Source organism: Scylla paramamosain, chromosome 44 (assembly GCF_035594125.1).
Source record: "Scylla paramamosain isolate STU-SP2022 chromosome 44, ASM3559412v1, whole genome shotgun sequence".
Taxonomy (NCBI): domain Eukaryota; kingdom Metazoa; phylum Arthropoda; class Malacostraca; order Decapoda; family Portunidae; genus Scylla; species Scylla paramamosain.
Genome location: NC_087194.1, coordinates 11,595,825 through 11,610,972, shown reverse-complemented (window position 1 = coordinate 11,610,972; position 15,148 = coordinate 11,595,825). Strand labels below are relative to the sequence as shown.

At 39.0% G+C, this 15,148-nt stretch overlaps 1 long non-coding RNA gene across 2 annotated transcripts in view; it reads left to right on the top strand.

Annotated features, from left to right (window-relative positions):
* Positions 1 to 15,148, top strand: part of LOC135094074 (uncharacterized) — a 70,483-nt gene that overhangs the window by 20,698 nt on the left and 34,637 nt on the right. For both annotated transcript variants that reach the window (XR_010263579.1, XR_010263578.1), the window contains exon 2: positions 9,874 to 10,176. This is a non-coding gene — a long non-coding RNA (uncharacterized LOC135094074). The remainder of the gene's footprint in view (positions 1 to 9,873; positions 10,177 to 15,148) is intronic.

Genomic DNA, 15,148 nt, shown 5'->3' with positions numbered 1-15,148 from the left:
TAAAACACAAAAAATACCCCAAAAACCAAGTGGCTTGGTTTAAAAAGAAGCCGTTTTTTTTTTTTTCCAACCCTGTTGTGTGTGTGTGTGTGTGTGTGTGTGTGTGTGTGTGTGTGTGTGTGTGGGTCATTAACAGTAGATAATATCGTCACCTTGATGTGTTTCCCCTCTTTAACACAAAACTCACACCTTTCTTCACATTCTCGGTAAGACTCTTGGTGTAACAACAAGAATTGACACTTAGGAAAACGATGGCTAGGATAAGTGTGATTGTGTGAAGGGTAACACAGATCACTGTGTGGGAGAGGAGGTCTATGCAGACAATTACCGGATATTTTTGTCCACCGTCAGGTTTTGCCCTTGATCTTCATCAAGAGTGTTTTGCCCTTGATCTTCCTCAAGTGTGTGAAGAAGAAAAAATGCGAACATTGCAGGGATAATCAAAAAGTATTTGACACTTTGAGTGTATTTACCTTGAGAATCAGTGAGACAACAATGAAATGATTTACAAGACAAGCATTACAGGGAAAAGTTAAGTGTGACTGGGACTTTTAGTTTGCGCAATGAATTGACAAGAGAGCACTCAGTCTTTGACACACAACGCCAAGGACTGACTTGTTAGTTCTGCAATGCAAACCAGAACTGACAACACAAACATCACCGTCATGTGTGCAGTGACAACTGACACACACACACACACACACACACACACACACACACACACACACACACACACACACACACACACACACACACACGTACACTCATTACAGGTAATCCAACAAAGTGAAGCTTGATCAATCTTCCTTTCTCATTCTATTACTCAAGCAAAGTGTATACAAAACGATGACATTTTTTTTTTATTTTATTTGTGATTTTATGTACATTTTGAACTTGACCAATCCTCCTCCGAGTCACGTGTTTGTAAACGTTCCGGTGCTTCGCGGTGTTCACTTGGTCTTGCTGCTTTGACTGTTAGCTCCTTCATTTTAGCCACTTCTTGTTTTTATTTATTTACTTTTTTTTATTTATTTATTTTTTTTATTCATTGACAGACATTTTTGTTTCTTTTTTTCAAGTTTTTCATGTTTCGTATTTTTTTTTTTTTTTATCTTATTCTTGTTTTTTGTTTCCTGTTTGTCTTTACTTGTTGACTTGTCATTATTATTTTTTCTTTTTTATCTTTTTATTTTTTCTTATTTTGGTTTTATTGTTTTTTTTTTACATTTTTTTTTTATGTATATATATATTTTTTTTCTTTTTCTTTATTTTATTCTTGTTTTTTTTAATTCGATTTTTTGTCCCTTTATTTTTTTTTACATTTTGTTGTATTTTTTTTTCTTATTTTTTTTCTTTGTTTTTACTGTTCTTGTCTTTTTTGTTTTGATTTATTGGAGTGTACCTTGCGTGTTTGCTGCCCGTGAATATGCGCATGTTCGTGTGTGACTGGAGAGAAACAGTAATCCAGTGGTAGTGACTATTTAATAGGGAACTTAACAAGATTAGGTACATTTCTGGATGAGTGGACGTAGGTTTGCATGTCTTGTACACGAACTGTCATCTGTAGACCTACTTTTTTTTCTTTTGATAGATGCTATTATGGTCTTTAAAAAGTAAGAAATAGAACGTCAGTTTTTTTTCTCATCACACACCGGCAGATATAAGGTGCGATTGGAAGGTTTTGGCTATATGAAAATGTGACAGCGGGTGGCCGACCGTTGGTGGAGGAGGTGAAACCCGGGAAGTGTGAGGTTGTTCCACGCTGGTACTCCGCCATTCAGGTGCTCATTATACAATACTGTTTGGCAAACTATTATTTTCTTTTTCTTGATTTCATTGAAGGATTTGGTGTTTAGTGTATATCTTGGTGACTGGAGATACCTGCAAAAGTACTCTCTCTCTCTCTCTCTCTCTCTCTCTCTCTCTCTCTCTCTCTCTCTCTCTCTCTCTCTCTCTCTTGTTTGGATGTCTGTAAATTGTCTAGCTATTGCTAATTAACGAGGGGAAAAATGGGTGTTCCTTGCAGCCTTCACTATTATTATGGTACTGTGTTCCTCAATCTTTTTTTTTTTATCCAGCTACCCACTTACGCGCGCAACTACACACACACACACACACACACACACACACACACACACACACACACACACACACACACACACACACACACACACACACACACACACACACACACACACACACACACACACACACATGCATCCGCTAGTAGTAGTAGAACAAAGGAAATTTTTAGATTTATACCCTACTGAAAAAAAAAAAAAATTCTACATCAGAAATGTTTTCGTAGCTTACGTAATTTGGTGTCAGTTTATTTGATCGATTGACATTTTGTTATATTTAGAAGCATTAATAATTCTGATAGTCAACTTTCTGATTTACTGATAGCCAACATAACACCAGAGGTAACCATAACAATCTGCAATGCCTAATGTTTGCCAGGGACTCTTGGCTCTGACAGACTGCCGGTGATCATATTTTATAATGTTTATTTTTGTTTGACGATCACGCACATATATGCACACACACACACACACACACACACTCTGGTTGCGAACCAGACTAAAACGAACCGGAAGGAAGCTTTACCAGGCAAAAGAGAGTGATTACTTCAACTACTGGACCCATAATTGACGAAAATGGAGATTGCACCAACGACGAGGAGCAAATTAGAAACGTTGTAAATACTTTGTTTGCCTCAGTATTTAGAGTAGAAGACCTCAGTGACATCCTTGCTGTGTCACCAGTCCAAATTAATAACAACGACGTCCTAAGTAGCACCAATATAACAGAAAGCGACGTGTCACAATGCATCGATAAATTTAAAGTAAGTCACCCGGGTCTGACACGCTCTCACCCCGCACCTTAAAAGAAGCGAAATCCGCATTAATTAAGCCACTGACCATATTGTTCAATAAATCCCTGCAGTCCGGTTCAATGCCTGATGAGTGGAAGCTCGCTAACGTAACTTCGATTTTCAAAAAAAAGGCAGTAAATCTTTATCATATAATTACCGGCCAGTTAGCTTAATCTTAGTCGTATGCAAAATGCTTGAAACACTAATAAGAGATAAACTCGTTAATCACTTAGAAGAAAGCAACTAACTTAAAAATACTCAACACGGCTTCTGCAACAAACGCTCTTGTTTGACGCACCTCTTACACTTCTATGATATTCTGAACCAGTACGACGAGAATAAGGCGGTGGATGTAATATATCTTGATTTTCAAAAGACCGTCGACAAAGTCCCCCACAAACGTTTACTGATTAAACTAAAATCACACGGGATCCAAGGCGACTTGTTGAGATGGGTAGAAAACCAGTTAAACAACCGCATGCAGAGAGTAGTAATAAATGGAAAAGCATGCAAGTGGACTAACGTAACCAGAGGGCTGCCACAGAGATCAATCCTAGGACCTGTTCTCTTCCTTGTTTATATAAACGACATAGATGAGTGTGTTAACATTATAACATCGAAGTTTGCTGATTACTCCAAAATAGCGAATTCATAGTCTCTAACGAGCAAGTCAGAGAAATGCAATAAAATCTAAACAAGTTGTCAGAGTGGGGGCAAACCTGGTAAATGAGTTTTAATGCAGATAAGTGCAAAGCGCTTCACATAGCGTATAGAAACGAGAAAACAAAGTACATTTTAAATGGTACCCAACTTAAAAGTATTGACAGCGAAATTGATTTAAGAGTAACAATATCGAGTAGCTTAACACCTAGCCAACAATGTTCAAAAGTCGTAAAGAAAGCGAATAAAATAATTGGCGTAGTCGGCAGATCTTTTGAATATAAAAAATCTAAAGATACAATCTCACTTTGTATAACTCTTTAGTCCGTCCCCTTTTGGAATATTGTGTTGAAGCATGGTGCCCATTATCAGAAAGACATTGATAAATTAGAAGAGTTGCAAAAATTATACCGAACCTAAGAAACAAATCATACGAAGACCATCTTAAAGAATTAAATTTATTCCCATTAACACAAAGAAGACTAAGAGGCAACTTAATACAGGTGTTTAAAATCAAAGGCAGTAAATATTTTACGTTAGAGTCTTCAAATTACACGCGAGAAAACGGCTGCAAAATTGTTGGGAAATCCTTCAACTCTCATGAATCAAAAAATTATTTTTTCCACCGAGTAGTAAATCTATGGAATGGGCTTCTTAGAGACGTGATAGACTGCATCACCATAGAGACTTAAACGCCATCTTGACAAATATTTTGCCTGCAAACCGAGGCTAACAGCGTTTGTTCGTTACTGATTAACTTCCTGGCCTTCAGGAAATGGGGCACTTCATTTCATCCATTTTCTTTCTTTCCTATAAAATTTCCTTCGGGTTTTTCCTTCTCTGACCCCGTAAGGTATTTCTTTCCGACCTGTTTTCCTGTACGGCTTATGCCGGAGGGAGTGAAAGGTGGGAAGAGAGCCTTCTGCTTTCCTGTCCTTTTCTTCTACCATCACCTTAGTAGTCCTGGGTCAGATCACCTCGTGAGGACCGCAAGGTCTATTGTGGCCTGTTTTTGTTCTATCTAACACACTCTCTCTCTCTCTCTCTCTCTCTCTCTCTCTCTCTCTCTCTCTCTCTCTCTCTCTCTCTCTGAATCCTGAGCCATAGAATATTTACAGGTGTTTATGAGTCAGTAATCATCCTCGGCTTGTTATCGTTAGGGTATAGGCGAGACAGCTCTCTCCTCCCTTTCCATCCTCTTCCATTAGAGTATATTATATCCTGAAGCTAGAGTTTGCTAGTCAGTGAGTCAGTAGTGTTGCAATTTTGAGACGTTCATCTCTCATCACATGCTTATTTCCTTTCACACTTTCGTCTTCCTTAATCAATCAAGTTTGTGAGAGACTTTCTATTCTCACTCAAGAACTCCACCTCGAGAAGTTGGAATTTTCTCCCACAGGAAGTGTTCTCATTCGTATTCAAATACTAGGAGAATGTATTCGTATCTTTCAAACAGTATGACGAATAATATTAATTTCCTTATCTGAAATAAAAGAGTTACTATTACTTAGCACAACTTTAGTTTCCTGCATGGACGTGCATCGTTCAGACTCTCACGCTGTCGGGTAGAGGTCTGGAGTCGGCTTCAGATATCAACTTAATTAGCACGTGCAAGAGAAACTTAGGAACTTGGAAGACAAGTAGGTAGGGCAGGTTGAGGCAGCTCGCTGTTGGATTTATTCTCAGTTGCTTTGCTGTTCTCTGGATATATAATAAAAGTGCCCGGGGAGGTTACACACACACACACACACACACACACACACACACACACACACACACACACACACACACACACACACACACACACACACACACACACACACACACACATATTTTTAAGGATGTGAAGTGTATATGTATTAAAGCATTACAACAGTACAATCGTGAAAACTGGTTAATGGCACAAGACTATTCAATAAGATAACAGTTTATATATATAAAAAAAAAAAAAAAAAAAAATGTGCTACCAATTCTTAAAATAGATTATCACCCACACGATGGCATTGAATTTGTAAATTCATAGAACTTCGTGGCTAAGTTAAATGTCTTAGTTTGAAACAGTGTATCGTGCTCATGACCAAGCTGCTTCATAAAGTTTGCCTTTAGAAGAAAGGAAAAAATATAGTTGTGCAGTAAGTGCACTGTGCCTGACACAGGTACTGGTGAACAATTCTAACTCAAGATGACTTCCAGTGGTCATTAATGGTGCCCTCTTTGTTTTGCCCTCCCAAATGGGAAAGAAAAGACGGCTCCACAGCAGCTTGTAAATATTGTGGAAATACATTTTTACAACACGAGCAAGAACTTCAGATTCACAGCAGCATGTCGCTGTTCTGTACACCTTCTCACACTCACCTCTACCATGTATTGAAAACATCACATACTTTCCATTGCCTTGAAAAAAAAAAAAAAGTTTCTTTTGGAAACCTCAACACCTTATGGCGGTGCAGTGTTTGGTGCAGGTTTATTATATTACAGCTGCACTGAACTCACAAATGCCGTAGTTTGTGATGTATCTTTTATCTTTATCTGTCGCTACCACCATTCAAAGCTTTTATTCGTAAAGTATCTTTATCACTAACCACAGTTTTTTCTACTTAATGTAATAATATATTTCAACATTCAATGATTAACTGTTGAAAATAGCGAGCATAAGTAAAACGTGTTATAAACATGTTTTTAACATCTTCACAGTTCAACTCATCGTAATACCATTTCCTTTTTTTTTGTCAAGTTTTTACCATACATCTTGATTCTAGAGTCACTGCTAAGTGTGAGAGAGTCAACCAAAACTGGCTATCCCGTATATGAAGTGAATTATGGCATATGATTCGAGCAGTTTGCTCGCTCACTAAGTCGAAATATGCAAAACGGTGGTTCTGGCAAAGAAATGTCAAAAGTTACCTTCAAGGATGTGTTTTCGAGACTGAAATCGCAATTTTTATATGCAATGGACACCAAAAGTGCTCCTGGCCAAGTCGTCGTTGTACCTTCCAGGGGCCAGGCAAAGCGGTGGGCTGTAGAGGTGCGCTAACAAAATTAGAAGCCTCTCGCTTCGCTCGGTGAATAACTTTAGTGTTCTTCCGAATTACATGAAAAAAGATCATTTCTAAACGAAAGATTAATGAATACATTTGCGAATGCTTTCATGAAATATTTGTATTCGAAAAAACAGCGTTTTATTGTCTGTCTTTGTATTCAAACGAATTTTAAGTACTCTTATTTCTAGTCAAATACTCGCCTCCCGTCCTCACTCCACCCTGATACTGAGCTCTAATAACAGTAAACTGAAGACATGTCTAGAGGCGCCTGTTATCAGGGCCAGAACCCACCTTGACAATGTTAAGCAGATGACACGTGAACCTCAAATAATAATAATAATAATAATAATTATTATTATTATTATTATTATTATTTATCTATTTATTTATTTTCATTTTTTTTTTACGGTGAAGATAGATCAGTTCCTTTGACAGTATTGGTCTGTTTTTGTGAAACACCGGGCTATTCTGTGGTCTTAACCTTTCCATAGGTTCATTCCTTTAACAAGCAGGTAATATATATATATATATATATATATATATATATATATATATATATATATATATATATATATATATATATATATATATATATATATATATATATATATTACTCCTGTTGTGGTGGTGCTGTGGAGATATGCAAGCACCACCGGGTAGAGTATAGCTGCTACCTGTGAGTGAGGCTTTTAACAGGCTTGAGAAGTTTCACGTGGTACTGGTAGGTCTCTCTCTCTCTCTCTCTCTCTCTCTCTCTCTCTCTCTCTCTCTCTCTCTCTCTCTCTCTCTCTCTCTCTCTCTCTCTCTCTCTCTCTCTCTCTCTCTCTCTCTCTCTCTCTCATTTCATCCAATAGTTATGTTCAACAGGTGAAAAATATATACAGTTGACACGCACTGGACGTTTAGCCATGTATATATGTATGTATATATGGACTGGGTGTTTAGCCTTTTCTAACTGGGGGGATCTGAGGAGGTGTTATTCTGATTTTCCTCGGAATGACTACTGCTTCCATGTCAGAGACCTGCCTCTGGTGACAGTGTCTGGCATGAAGGCGTGCATTCCTCACTCTTTCTCCAGACCAAAATCTTCCAAACCATGCTTTAACACAACCTGCTCTCATGCTAGAGAGGTGGCCCACAAAAGGTGATTGAACCTTCCATCACCTGAATCTCATACACTTTATATTTCTGCCCGGAATCATGCCATGTCTGTTCTCCAACTAACCAAAAACTCTTTCAGTCTCGTTCATTAATAAGAGTATCAAAATCTTTCAAGATTTAACTCCCCTCGTGATTTCTGGCACCTAACCAAAATCATCTCCAATAACTTTATTTCTTCGTTGCTTTCTTCATTTTAACCTGATGGCACCACTGCCATCTCATCTATTTCTAAAGCTGAGCTTTTCGTTCAAATCTTTGCTAAGATTTTTACCTTGGATGATTCAGGGCTTGTTCTTCTCTCTCCTTCACTCTCTGACTACATGATGCTATCCATTAAGATCCTTCGCAGTGATGTTTTCCATGCCCTCGCTGGCCTTAATCCTCGGAAGGCTTATGGACCTGATGGCGTCCCTCCTGTTGTTTTCCGAACTGTGCCTCCGTGCTTGCACTTTGCCTGGTCAAACTCTTCCAACTCTGTCTGTTAGTATCCACCTTTCCTTGCTGGAAGTTTGCCTACACTCAGCCTGTTCCTTAAAAGGGTGACCGTTCTGATTCCTCAAACTACCTTCCTACCGATTTAATTTTCTGCCTCTCTAAAATTTTCAATTTATCCCCAACAGGAACATCTGTCACTTCACAACCTTATATCTGATCGTCAGTATGGGTTTCATTGAGGCTGCTCTACTGATGATCTTGCTTTGCTTACTGAGTCTAGATCACCCTTTTTTTAGGGGTTTTAGTAAAATTTGCTGTTGCCTCAGACATATCAAAAGCTATTGAAAGAGTCTGGCACAAAACTTTGATTTCTAATCTTCTCCCCTACAGCTTCTATCCTCTTTTCTGTAATTTCATCTCAAGTTTCCTTTCTGACCGTTCTATTGCTGCTGTGGTAGACGGTCACTGTTCTTCTCCCAAGTCTATTAACAGAGGTGTTCCTCAGGAGTCTGTCCTGTCAGACACTCCCTTCCTATTATTCGTCAATAATCTTCTAAGCCAAATTTCTTGTCCTATCCACTCCTACGCTGATGATACCACCCTGCACTTTTCAACGTCTTTTTGTAGACGTCCAACTCGTCAGGAAGTAAACAGTTCATGTAGGGAAGCCACGGAACGCCTGACTTTTGATCTCTAAAATTTCTGATTGGGGATGAGGAAATTTTGTGTTGTTCGGTGCCTCAAAAACTCAATTTTTCCATCTGTCAACTCATCACCTTCCAGATAATTATCCCTCTTCTTCAGCGACACTCAACTGTCCCCACAACACTCAACATCCTCGGTCTCTTATCTATGTATTATTAGTTCGGAGCATGGCAGATCCTGCACGTGTTCACGTTATATTATTATTATTATTATCATTATTATTATTATTATTATTATTATTATTATTATTATTATTATTATTATTATTTATTTTATTTATTTTTTTTTACTGCAAACAACATATCTTTATTCATGATCTTTGTATCGAGAAATGCATTTTTATTCTTAATCATAAATTGCAGGGGACAAATTTAAAGTGATCAAGGCATTCTGTAGGTGTGCATGCTGGCCCCTCTTTGAGCGTAATGAATTGATATAAAAAGTGAAAACTTGTTAGTCTTTTTTTTTATTTTTTTATCAATTTTTTTTTTTTTATTATTTGTTTTAAGTGTTAAGTCTCCTGCATTCCCAAGTCAAGGTTCACTCTCGGCCTTCCTGTAATACCATGATACCTAAGCGCTAGGAATACACCGCTTTATTACGAAGCTGTTGCTCAGCTCAGCTCAGCTCAGCTCAGCTCAGTTTGCGGAGTATCTCTCTCTCTCTCTCTCTCTCTCTCTCTCTCTCTCTCTCTCTCTCTCTCTCTCTCTCTCTCTCTCTCTCTCTCTCTCTCTCTCTCTCTCTCTCTTAAGCCATCTCATGGATACAGTGACCACCGCCGCATTTTTGCTATTTATTAGACATCGCAGATAAAAATAATTATCTCAATAATTGCAATATTTGTTGTCTACACACTGGGATAGGTCATGAATAATTACATTTTTCTTCTTTTTACGTTAGTAAAGGAAATGAACAGCCCATGCATTCTGTATCGTTGTATCACCTTATAATTTCCCATTAGTCAGTTGATGTTGACGTGCTTTGTTTCTCCTGCAGGAGCTGAGATGGTGGCAAGCCCTCAGAGCAGTACAGGGCCTCGCATCACTGGGATCTTGGATGCTGCTACTGCTTCTACTGCTGCTGCCGCCACCACAGACTGCCGCCCTGTCCTCAGCGGAGAGCCAAGATGAGTCTCCGCTCACTGCAGCAGAGGAGGTGTCGTCCGTGTAAGTCTTGTGGAGGGAAGAGCATGGTTACAATAGCAGCCGTGTCCAGGGACGACTCTCCTCTCCAGCCGACGATTTCCTTCTCTTCCTGTCACCGTAACAGAAGCGCCGCTGGAGAACCCGAGTCCGACAGGTGAGGCGTGGCTGACTGGTCCTGTGTGTGTGCCTTCACTAACACATGGCCTTGACTAACACCACACATGATTGTACTAATGGTGGCTGCGATGGTGGTGGTGGTAGTAGTGGTGGTGGTGGTGGTGGTGGTGGTGGTGATGGTGGTGGTGGTGGTCAGCGGGGTAGGCTGTGTTGGTGATTTCTTTAGGAATCATTAATAAAAATCCTTTCCTTAATGGCATAACGTAATAACAAGTCACGTACTGTGAATCATTCTTCGTTAAAAAGGACGCTAGTGTCAGGTTTCTCTCCTCTATAGAAATGAAATATAATGGAAATGAGTCTCGTAGATTAATAATTGTGTTCAGTATTTCTAGCTCTCCAAAAATGCTCATAATTTGAAGGGCGAAATATCTATGGCCTTTAAGAAGCTGTGCTGAAGTGCGTTGGAATTCAGTTGCTATTTTGTGAAAATATGGAATATAGTTTCCTAGACGACCCATCGAGATTCAGTATCCTTGGAAAAGTGATGTCCTATGGAGTGACCGCCTCAGTGTTTTCAGAAATGCACTACCTACTACTGAAAGACGATGGTCTGGTTACGCGTTCTGACGTGGCCATCCAGTTTTTACCAGTGGTGATGTAGTGATTCCGTGCATGATTCTGGAAATAACACAAATTATGTAATCATCAATGGAATTGAGATTTTTTTTTTTCTTTTACGAAGCGTGTAATTGCAATCAAGCATGAAACTTTTATGACAGCGTTGTCCAGTCATGGTGCCCACTACCAACACCAAGCCTCGGAGACCACCTTGAGAAGTGAAGATCATTCACATAAATGTCTACGTGGTGCTTCAATAAAACACGACCCACTAAACCCTAGGCAGGTGTTAAGAGGGAAAGGAGGATAAGAACAGCTTTTAATCAAAGGCGAGGTTCCTTACAGCAGATTTATGTTGACCTGAACGGAACCATATCTGTTCCACAAAAAATGGTCGTCACAGCTGCAGAACCTGAGGCAAGTTATTATCTTCTGCAGTATCATCCTCCGGAGTGAGGGTGCTGCAGAATGACCTGATGAGGCTTGTTGCATGTTACGCCTCGGGGCAGATCACTTCATTCTTATCGCTGTCATTCTTTGCAAAAATCGTCAGGATCCGGATCAGAAAAAAAAAAAATACTTTGTTATAATTTGATTACTGAAGGGATCAGAAGGAAAAGATACATTAGGTTATCAGACAAGACTTGAATTATCAGCCATTTAGTTTACAGGTATCTACATGTGCAGAACGTCCAAGTGGCTGTTATCTTCGGATATACGAGTATTAAGCAAATTGTTATCCTTAGAGACTAGTCGCGGTTTGGTTGACACTACTATTTGCTTCAAGACAAACTCCGCAACTGAGTAAATTGTCCCCCAGGTGGTGCTGTGTGAAGGTGCGTCATCTCAGGGTGGTGAAGATGATGGTGCTGATTTAAGCGTCAGGCAGTGTACTTTGTTCCAGCCATGACACCAAGGAGCTTAGTCTGAGAAACTGCTGCCTCCTAGTGCACGGTGTAATGTTTATCTTACAGTCCGCCTTGTGCATTGTGCTGCTGCTGACATGCTAGGGATAACTTGCATGTTCTGGTTGTGGGTGGTGGCAGTCAGGTCGCGGATCATACACCATCGTTTGCGATTAAATTACACATTGATTTAACTGTACAGATAATTTCAAACCAGTATGATGTTAATAACTTATACCTGAAGGTCGCAACTTCAAGACGAATATCCAGTCTCTATCCCAGTGAAGAACAGAGGTTACCACATGAGATGTGATATGATATATGGTAAATGAGAAAAAATTATATGATAGCTAAAAATGAGCTAAAATAGTTATATAATTTTATTCTAAAATAACACCATTAGCTGAGCATGTCAGGAGTGACACTCTCTTGAAGGCTCCTTTATTAACTCATTTTTAAGTTCCTCATTACTTATATCTATCAAACATAACCGAACAAACGTGGTTACAATGTCTCGGGAGCGTTAGTTCATAATTACAGTACTTCGCCATACAGTGTGCTCGCGAATGTTTGCTTCAGTGACGTTCAAATGATCCTTTATAATGATTCTGCCAGTTCTTATTTGATACCTCTTTCATTACGTATGTAGTTCTTTATACGGAAAAGAATAGCTCAGTGGGATTATTTAATCTGCATTTTTCCTACTTTTACTAGAACGGAGAAAGCGGAGACTTTTCTGAAGTGGCTCTTGCATTGAGGGAAGTCTCTTGAAGGAGGCTGAGGCGTCGCAGATAGAGATAAACAAATGGATAATAAAAACATGAGAATATGTGAGAAAGATGTTTCTTCATTAGCATTTACGTTCAACAACACTGTGAGATAAGAAACGCCATAATGTTGAAACAACAATTATCATAAAACAAAATCGAACTAAATTACATGCGGATACAGATAATAATATTTACCCCAATCTGCCATCTGAATTCGTGATTCGCGTTTTCTTAAGACGAAACAATCTAGTATTCAGTTTGTTATTCTTGAGCCGTGTGGTGCCAATTGTATTTCATTGAGTGAGAGTTACCGGACTCCCATTCTAGCACAAAAGAGCTGTGTGAATAACCAGATGACGCATTCATTGTAATATGATTTCGTCGAGTCAACAAGTTTTTCACAGATATGACGGTCGGAGTCCTTGATAAACAGGTCTGGTAAGCAGAGCCTACCAGTGAAGCAGGCCATACCTTGTTGTTGTTCTTTTTGTCTAATGTCGTCCTCGTCCTCGTCGTTGCTGCCGTTCACATGTGCAGTGAAAGGAAAATGAGCGGCTAAGTATAAGGCGGGTGGTGACGGTAATGGTGTGTCAGGGAGGCTGTGCATCCCTCACCACAGCCTCTTGGTTAAGTTTCCACCCTGCAGCTTACTGTGGCAAAGATAAAAAAAAAATATTACTAGAAATATGTGCCCGTAGTCTTGATCAGGAATAGGGACAATTATAACACTGACCAACAATCTTCGAAAATTTGTCTGTACCTGAGATCTCTTACATTTAGATGTGGCGTTTTCATTATATTATAACATACGATGTTTATACATAGTGTACACAGAAGATACCATGTAAAGTTGTGCCTTTTTTTTTATCATGAGCAGAGTCGTTTCATCTCACTGGGTTAGCTGAAACGCTCTGCTTTACATTATCTGTGTGTGTGTGTGTGTGTGTGTGTGTGTGTGTGTGTGTGTGTGTGTGTGTGTGTGTGTGTGTGTGTGTTTATCTATCTATCTATCTATCTATCTATCTATCTATCTATCTATGTATCTATATCTATCTATCTATGTATCTATCTATCTATCTATCTATCTATCTATCTATCTATATATATATATATATATATATATATATATATATATATATATATATATATATATATATATATATATATATATATATATATATATATATATATATATATATATATATATATATATATATATATATATATATATATATATATATATATATATATATATATATATATATATATATATATATATATATATATATATATATATATTGTGTGTATGTGTGTGTGTGCGGCCGCGCGTTCGCATAAAATAGGCAGCTCGATAAAGTGGGTAGATTAAACTGGCTCATTTTTTTTCGGATTTCTTTCAACATGTCAGGGAACGCCGAACATGTAAATATATTCGAATATATTAGGAGCCAATATTAAGTAAGTGGAGTACAAAGGTATTCAGTAACAAGGCAATCGTTTCCTCACCACAAGCAGTGTTCCTCCTCAATGCGTTGCCTCGTCGCTTCCATCACCATCGTCTCAGAGGTGCCTTCATCCCGGTACACTCCTTGTTTCCAATCAGTGCCAGGTAGACATTACCAGAGATCTCCGATACAATATTTCTTCCTTCTAGCAAACTCGATCTCTGTTCATGTCCACGCTGGCCTATCATTATCTTCCACAATGCATGTCTTCCTTAATGCATCTATTCACCTTATCGCATTACCTTCCGGCTCCTTATTCCGGCTCCTCTTTATCTCGCCTCAATGGTATCTCCCAAACAAGGCTCTGATGAAGCTTAGAGCATCCCTTGTTATCTCCACTGGGCGATATTTTCTGCAGTTTGTTGCTCTAAAAGATAGTTATCCCCCGCAGGAGTGTAGTATTGCATTTCTTAACATTAGCGTCATCAGATTCAAGTACACTTCCAGTGTGGTTTCCATTTTTTCATTAACCTCCCTTCCAAACCTTCACCTGGCCACAAGATGCAAGCGTGCTCTCTCTCTTGTACACTTTATGATCCCCTACACCACCAAGGAGGAATAACTGCACTCACACACACACACACACACACACACACACAGAGAGAGAGAGAGAGAGAGAGAGAGAGAGAGAGAGAGAGAGAGAGAGAGAGAGAGAGAGAGAGAGAGAGAGAGAGAGAGAGAGAGAGAGAGAGAGAATTCACGACAGTACCCGAAAGCTATAGGTACATAAATTTCAAAAAAAAATCTTTAGACAGATAGAGGGAGATAATATTTTTTTTTTTTTCACGTAAGAGGGTCACTGGCCAAGGGAAACAAAAAAGAGAAAGCATCCCAAAAGAGATGTCAAGAAATTAATCGAAAATTGAAGGGTAAGAGTTTTGAAACTCCCTCTTGAAAGGGTTCAAGTCATAGGAAGGTGGAAATACAGAAGCAGGCAGGAAGTTTCAGAGTTTACCTGAGAAAGGGATGAAGGACTGAGAATACTAGTTAACTCTTGCATTACAGAGGTGGACAGAATAGGGATGAGAGAAAGAAGAAAGTCTTGTGCAGAGAAGCCGCCGGAGGAAGGGAGGCATGCACTTAGCAAGATCAGAAGAGCAGTTAGCATGAACATAGCGGTTGAAGATAGCAAGAGATGCAACACTGCGGCGATAAGAATGAGGCTGAAGACAGTCAGTTAGAGGAGAAAAAAAGTTAATAAGACGAAA